Genomic DNA, 7,604 nt, shown 5'->3' with positions numbered 1-7,604 from the left:
ATGCCCTTAGATCTGAAGGCAGAAGTGCCCTTCCCCCCTCCCTTTCTCCTCCCTAGTCCAAAGGCCCTCTATTAGTTTAATGAAAACAAGACTTCCTTCTGTCAGAACTTAACTTCGCTTACTCCACTGGTTGAGATGGGGGGGGGTGCGGGGGGCGCTCCCCTTGGATCTCCAGGTAGATTTCAGGAAATTACTTCTCCTTACTTGTGCAAAGTCAACGTGGGCAAGTCCTCCAGGTTAATTAACCAGGCACCCTACTCACACCCCTCTTATTTTTCTCCATGTTTAGCCCCTAGAAGATGCCTTAGAGATGAAAAAAAAAGAATTCATTTCCCAGTCAAGAGGCAGCCAGAGTCCCTCCGAGCCCTGACTCACAGTGTGACAGTTATTCAACACAACACAGCTCTCTTGCCTTTGCCGAACCTCAACACCCTGCATCCTGCCAAATCTCCTCTTCCCGTTTAACCAGTCCATCTGTGCTGGTGTCCAGCCACTCCAGTCCACCATGACGTTTTAAAATCTTCCCAGCTCTCTGTGGAAGATTGGAGACTTAAGAAAGAAAGAGGCTGTTGCTCAGGGCTGAACAGGAAGGAAGTCTGCATTCCTGGCTCCCAGAACAGAATAGCAATGTGGGTGACCCTTTCCCCCTCCTCAAGGCGTCCCCTTAGGCCAACACAAAAATAGATTCTATCCTCTTTGTTGGTCTCCACCACCCTCTGGAGAGAAGACACAGGCTTCTAGTGAGTCAACAGTATTATCGGGACTTGACTGTGTTTCAGGAATGACCAGATGCTGGGAAGAGGATAATGTGTCATTTCCTTTAACAAATAGTCCGGGCATCTGTGCATTTCCTTTTGAGCTAGCTCTTCAGGAGACTGTGCTGCAGTGACAAAGAAGGACACATCAGCCTGGCTTCTGCTCTCACAGGTACTGGGGGCCTTCTCGAAGCCTTTGAATTCCAGCCCTCCATTAAGAAAACATTTCTGTCCTGTGTATGCATGAGTGACACCATGAGAAGACAGCATAGGGAGTGGTTACAAGCAAAGAATTTGGAGAAAAAATAAATGCTCTAAGGGAAAAAGACAAGTAGCCAAGGAACACTGGGAGAGGCTTGGAGGAAGCTAATTGTTCATCTGTTCCCCCAGATCAGCGGTTCTCAGTAGTGAACCAACATGAACAACGTTCGCCTGGAAACTTGTCCACCACCCCAGCCCTACTGAAACTCCAGGGGTAAAGCCCAGCAATCTCCTTTGACAAGCCTTCCAGGAGATTCTGATGTGAGCTCAAGATTGAGAACTACTGGTCCAGATAGATCTTATCTGGTCCTAGGGCTTCCCAGAAAGCATTAAAAAAAAAGCAGAGATTCTCCTCCACAGGAGACCTACACACTGCCGCTTGTGCTGCCACCACGTCTCTAGTGACCCCTGAAAAGTTCCAGCATATTTTGCGAGTACTCAGCACCAACATCGGCTGTGGGTTGAAGATATGCTAATGTGGTGTTGAGGAAAGCAAACTCTGACCTCACCAAGAGGGCGGGAGAACTCAGTAGGATAAGGTGGAACATGTGATCATCACTATGCAGGATCCGTGCCAGTACAAGGTCCCAGACTGGTTCTTCAACAGACAGAAGGATGTAAAGGATGGAAAATATCATCTCTGGGTGGTGGAATATGAATAACCTTTGGTTCATCCTTTTGATGTTTTGGTTTTCCTGCAATGTTTTCGAAATAAATAGGTATTTTTAATAACAAAAAAAACCTGTAATAAAGTGAGAAGCTTGTTGGGTCAAAATAGTCATTTAAAGAAATCTGTATAGCCATCTCCAGAGATTACCTCTCCAAGAATTTATGTCACACCGATAATTAGCACCACCTGTTACACTTGTGCTAAAAAGGGCATGAAGAACTTTGGATTCAGAATGTATAAAGAGATTTTTAAACTCATCAGCTCCAATTGAAACCAGCACAGCAGGGAGAGCTGCAGAAAAATGTGAGCCAGAGCCCACCCTGAGGCCCCAGGGCCTTCGTGTGCTTCCATCCAGCATGTGAATCTGGGTTGCTGGGTTTCCTCAGCGGCCTGCAGGGACCCATTGTCCTCTGCACAGCTTTGTTCAGGAGCCCCAGCAGCCTCTCAGTTTTTACACCCTGATTTCCTACCAGGCAGAGGCCCCAGGCAAAAACAAAACAAAATAATAACACTGAAAGGGCTCTCAAAGCCTAGAAAGGAAGAAAGGACAATGGAACGTGATGTAAGGGTAGCTAAACAGCCAGTGACTCAGCGCTTCTGCACGGTCAACACCAGCTGCAGCCTGTGGCCATGGCAGCTCACAGAACAGACACACACACACACACACACACAGTGCAAACATCACACTGCCTGGAGAATGACAAAAAAATTCTGACTCTTAGACTGTGCTGCAGCCAAGAAGACACAGAATCAGAGATTTCTGGAGCTTCAAGGAACCTGGCAGAATATATAAGTATGTTGGACCTTAATTCAGTTTTCCATTAGCATCTCTTATCAAGATCCCTAAGGAGGGCTGGGCATGGTGGCTCATGCCTGTCATCCCAGCACTTTGGGAGGCCAAGTTGGGAGGATCATTTGATGCCAGGAGTTTGAGATCAACCTAGGCAACATAGTGAGACCCCAACTCTACAAAAACCTAAAAATTAAAAATTAAAAAAAAAAATCCCTAAGGAGCTGTATTTGTCACTGGGGTCAGATTCTGTAACCTGGACCCACTGTCTGCCCACAAGCGTGGCTATAACTCATTCTAATTCCTTCTGAAACATCACAGGATGAAATGTGGTTAGTGTGGTAGATTCGAGTGTGGGCTTCTCGAGGAGACTCTGGGATAAAATTCTCATCCTTCATGAGTCATATGACCAGCTGGGAGAAAATTCTTCACAAATCACAAATGAGAGTGGGGGCCAGGCATGGTGGCTCACGCCTGTAATCCCAGCACTTTGGGAGGCTGAGATGAGTGGATCGCTTGGGTCCAGGAGTTCAAGACCAGCCTGGGCAACATGGCAAACCCTGTCGTTACAAAAAATACAAAAATTAGCTGAGTGTGGTGGTGCAAGCCTGTAGTCCCAGCTACTCAGTAGGCTGGGGCAGGAGGATCACCTGAACTTGGGGAGGTCAAGGCTGCGGTGAGCAGTGATTGTGCCCCTGCACTCGAGCCTTAGCAACAGAGTGAGACCCTGTTTCAAAACCAAACCAAACCACAATAATGACAACAAAAAACCAAATGAGAGTAGGAATCTGTCCCATAAATTCTCAACACGGGTAATACTTCTGTCTGCAAATGTATCATCTTACTGAAAGATGTCTTTTTAAATTCAGCCTTTACCTCAATCCAAAGTCTGTTGAAGCAACCCCTCCCACAGAATGAGTTGGGCTCCCCCTGCTCCTCCCGGATGGCTCTGCTCCCACTGGGCCCATAGTAAGGAACCCTGTAAATTAGGTTAGTCTTAGGAGGCCTGACGCTCACCATTAACCACCAAATCTATTTGTTGGTCCAGCACTGCTCATGGGATGTGACTAGAAAGCAACTTTATTTTTGTTACCTGCTGCTCCTTCAAAATGTATTCCATGAGGAAATCTCTTTCCTGCCTTAGATAACAATTATGAGGACTCAAAGATTTTTTCTGCTCAATCTAAGATATTAGATCATTCTATGGGCATTTTAAATCACAAAATACAGACTCCTTTGAGGAATTAAGTGTCTGAGCTTAGTCTTAAGGGCACACCTATAATCTCAGCAATTTGGGAGGCTGAGGAGAGAGGATCGCTAGAGGCCAGGAGTTCAAGACCAGCCTGGGTAACAAAATGAGACCCCTTCTCTAAAAAAATAAAAAAAATTTAAAAACAGCTGGGCATGGTGATGCATGCCTGAAGTCCCAGCTGAGGTGGGAGGATTGCTTGAGCCCAGGAATTCGAGGTTGCAGTAAGCCATAATCATGCCAATGTACTCCGGCCTGGGTAACAGAATGAGAGACCAATGAAAGAAAGAAAGAAAGAAAGAAAGGAAAGAGAGAAAGGAAAGAAAGAAAGAAAGAAAGAGAGCTGGAGGGAGAAAGGGAGGGAGGGAGGGAAAGAGACAGGAAAGAGAGAGAGAAAGAAAGAAAGAAAAAGAAAGGAAGTAAGGCTAAATTAGGGGCTGGGTGTAGTAGCTGACACCTCTAATCCCAGCACTTTGGGAGGCTGAAGTGGGAGGATCACTTGAGCCCAGGAGTTCGAGACCAGCCTGGGCAACATGGGGAAACCCCCATCTCTACTAAAAATACAAAATATTAGCTGGTGTGGTGGTAAGCACCTGTAGTCCCAGTTACTTGGGAGGCTGAAGTGGGAGAATCACTTGAGACCAGGAGGTTGAGTCTGCAGTGACCCATGATTGCACTACTGCCTGCCAGTCAGGATGACAGAGCAAGACAGGGTCTGTCTCAAAAAGAAAGAGGAAGGAAGGAAGAGAGAGAGAGAAAGAGAGAGAAAGAAAGAAAGAGAGAGAAAGAAAGATTTGACATCTGGGCCAAGAATCCAGAATATTAACACTTATGCATTTAAAGAAGAGGCTTTCTGGCACTTCCCATGCCCATCCTGTAGGAAGGAGCAGAGCTAAGGAGACACAGTTCTTACTAGGCTCTCCCTGTCACAATTGTCCATCTCAGCTCCCAAGGCTTGGATTGAATTTGGAATGTCTCCCAGCCTGCTCTCTCTGCCATGAGGCCTCCATCTGTTGGTCCCAGCTCTCATGAAGTGTAATTCTTTCCTAAATGCAGCCCTGTTTTCTCCTTCTCCACCTACCTCCTCTGCCAAGGCTACTTTCACAGGAGTTGCCCAAATGCAGATCCCAGAGTATTTACACCATGGAAATAAGCAACTTTTGCAAGATGGAGATATTTCCTCTCTCTTACGCAGCCAGCTCTGGTCACTGACATTTACCAGCATAGCACTCATGGAGTTATAAATGCAATAAATCATGCTGCTATTTATTTCTACTCTGTCTCAAAAAAAAATAGCTATGAGAATATAAATGGAATAATACCATATGTGGTCTTTTGTGACTGGCTTCCTTCACTTAGCATAATGTTTTCAAGGTTCATACATATTGTAACATGAATCAGAAATTTTTTATTGCTGAATAGTATTCCATTGTATAGATATACCATTTTCACTCATTAATGAATGAATCTAACAGCTTTTAAGCTAGTCTTCCCTCTAATCTGCTAATTTTCACTCATTTTCAATCTCACTTTAAGAACCTCATTACCAATTCCTAAGACTGGGAGTTCTTCAGTGTAAATTGGGCTGTTCTCAGCTTCCCAACCACTGTTATAAAGTTTGGCACTCTCAGGTCTTCTAATTCAGTTATCATTTGTCCCAGTGTTTTCAGGCATCCAAAATTTGGTTTTTGCTTTCTCCTTTCATCTTTGTCCCTGTGGTTTATGTCTTTTTTGTGTTTCAAAATCCCTTTAATTACTCTTTAAAATAACTTGAGAATAAGGGTTAATGCGTGCATTTTACCTGCATCTTTAAAATTTCTAATATTAACCTCTAATAATAACAGATGGTTTTAATCTGATTTATAAAATCAATACAAATAGGGTAAAATTACTATTTTTATGATGTGCCAACATCATAAAAAACTATAAACAGTGAACTTAGACAAATACATGCAAACATGAAGCTGTAAATGACACACAATGTGGCTCTGGTTTCATTTTAGACAAGCATGATGGACAGAAATCTCTCTCTCTTGTTCCTTTTTGATCCTTCCACTGCCACTGGTCATCTACTGATCTTCTTCTGTCACACATACTGCCCTATATCCCACACTTTCCTTTATCAATAAGTCCTATTCCTGGTATTAAGAATTTCATGGCCGGGCCGCGGTGGCTCAAGCCTGTAATCCCAGCACTTTGGGAGGCCAAGGCGGGTGGATCACGAGGTCAAGAGATCGAGACCATCCTGGTCAACATGGTGAAACCGAGTCTCTACTAAAAATACAAAAATTAGCTGGGCATGGTGGCGCATGCCTGTAATCCCAGCTACTCAGGAGGCTGAGGCAGGAGAATTGCCTGAACCCAGGAGGCGGAGGTTGCGGTGAGCCGAGATCGCGCCATTGCACTCCAGCCTGGGTAACAAGAGCGAAACTCCGTCTCAAAAAAAAAAAAATAATAATAATAATAAAAAGTCTAGGGCCCGTGAAGCCTTACTGATAATCTCACCTTAATTCCTAAAACAGGAAAACGTTTGTAAATCAAATCCACTGTTTTCTTCTTGGACTCATTATCTTTACGGAAACTAGGTCAAACTGGATTCTTGTCTATTTCTACCAGCCATGTATAGCCCCATTAGCTTTCAATTATGTTAAAAATTAAGCCAAACTTGCCATTCTTAAAAACGTTTACCTTTCCATGCAAGTTCCCTTGACCTGGTTTTCTTTTGTCCTCTTGGGATACAGAATTCCTGACAATGACACGTTATGACACTGCAGAAGACAGGAAGACATTGATGTCAAAGGGCAGCTGACCCTTGAAATCGACAGACTGGAGAAGAGCCATTTTCCCCTCTCCCAGGTCACAAATTACGTGGGAGAGAAATGCCAAACACTGGCCTTGCTTGTTTTTTAAACATCAATTTACGAAAGTATAGACACAAGGAAGAGAAAATTAAATACTAATTCAAAGAAATGTATTTAATTTGAATGTTGGATAAACAGCAGCTATGTCATGAGGTAATAATAGATTATATATTTTTACATCCAAATTTAGAGAACGTAGCCAGGTGTGAGGATGTGTGCCCATTGTCCCAGCTACTCCAAGGCTGAGGTGGGAGGATCTCTTGATCCCAGAAGTTTGAGGTTGCAGTGAGCTGTGATTCCACCACTGCACTCCAGCCTGGGTGATCGAGTGAGACCCTGTCAAAAGAAAGAAAGAAACAGAGAGAGAGGAGGAGGAGGAGAAAGAAAGGAAAAAAAAAGAGAGAAAGAGAAAGAGAGAAGGAGAGGGAGGAAGGGAGGGATGGGGGAGGGGAGGGGAAAGGAGAGGAGACAAAGAGAAACCAAAATCAGTGCTAAGGAGTCTCAAAACAACACCCCCAACCCCATCCAAGCATTCTTAGGCTTAAATGATAATTATCCCAGATCTGGAGGTAACTGGGCATCCTGAAAGCAAAGCTTCTGTTTATAACATCCACCCTCAATTTGACTTGCCACAGAGTCTTAGGACCAAGGTCTCCGGCCCAAATCTACAGTGTTGGGGTTGACAAAGACCATCTGATGGTTCTACTAAACCAACTTAGACTTTCATGATCTTATTTAAAATGGGGGATGAGACTGCCTCCACCCCTAAATTGTTATGTCTATTACTGTGCTACCATCTAATGGCGAAATGAGTTAAAACACAAATGTAACAGTACAGGGAACACTGACTACCGTTAATTTTTTTTTCTATGGACAATAGTTACACTTCTCTATCTCTCCAGATAAGGCAACAAATTTTCTCCATCATTCATGAAAAATGTCCCCAGATCTAAGATTTCTGAGAGGGAAAAAGTAATGAAGTCTCTAATTTAACCATGTGGAAAAAAATTAGGTATCT

The sequence above is a fragment of the Callithrix jacchus genome, chromosome 19 (assembly GCF_049354715.1).
Source record: "Callithrix jacchus isolate 240 chromosome 19, calJac240_pri, whole genome shotgun sequence".
Lineage (NCBI taxonomy): Eukaryota > Metazoa > Chordata > Mammalia > Primates > Cebidae > Callithrix > Callithrix jacchus.
This window is presented reverse-complemented; position numbering follows the sequence as displayed.